The sequence below is a fragment of the Phlebotomus papatasi genome, chromosome 2, assembly GCF_024763615.1.
Source record: "Phlebotomus papatasi isolate M1 chromosome 2, Ppap_2.1, whole genome shotgun sequence".
Lineage (NCBI taxonomy): Eukaryota > Metazoa > Arthropoda > Insecta > Diptera > Psychodidae > Phlebotomus > Phlebotomus papatasi.
The window spans coordinates 67089989-67090773 of NC_077223.1; positions in this window are offsets into that span (position 1 = coordinate 67089989).

Consider the following 785-nt stretch of genomic DNA (forward strand, 5'->3'; position numbering starts at 1 on the left):
GGAATTTCAATTTCATTAAATTTTTCTTATCTAAAGGTATGCCGGAGCTATCACTTAATGAATTAAGCTTATCAAAAAAATACTTTTCTTTTTTTATATATTCTATATACAAAATTTTAATTTGTACTTATAGCATGTAGTTGTTGTTTAAATAGTAATACTGTTGACAATTTTTTATGACCTCGTCACAGTCACATCTTTTAGATCGGCAAAATTCATGCAATCGAATTTTCCATCCATAAAATGCCTTTTATATTTCTATTCCATTCTTTCGCACAAAAGTCCAATTTTGTTGTGAGAAATTAGGTACATGGATTTTTTCGTCTAATTTTCTATCTTTTTGCTATCATTTGCTAATTTTATTTGACCAAACTTGATTTTCGATTGACAAAAATTTTATTTTTTATATGATCTAATTTTGATTTTTGCTGATCTTATTTGATGTTTCACTAACCAAGTTTACTTTTTTTTAATAACTTATGAATTTTGTGATATTCTTCTGTTTAGTTAGCTTAACGGAATTTTATACTTTAAACTAAATTACTATTTGCTGAAACTTAAAGCTGAAAACTTTTGTAAGCTTTATTTGGACGTATCTTCTGACGGGGCGTAACCTAAAATCCTGTATGAGCAAAAGTGTATCCACGAAAACAAAATACAAACCTTTGAAAGAAAAAACTTGTAAAAACTCTTGCCAAGTGAAGGAATTCCTCAAATAAAATTACCTCCAATTCTAGAAATATTTAGATAAATCTTTTTTCTGAGTATGAAAATTTCCATACAAA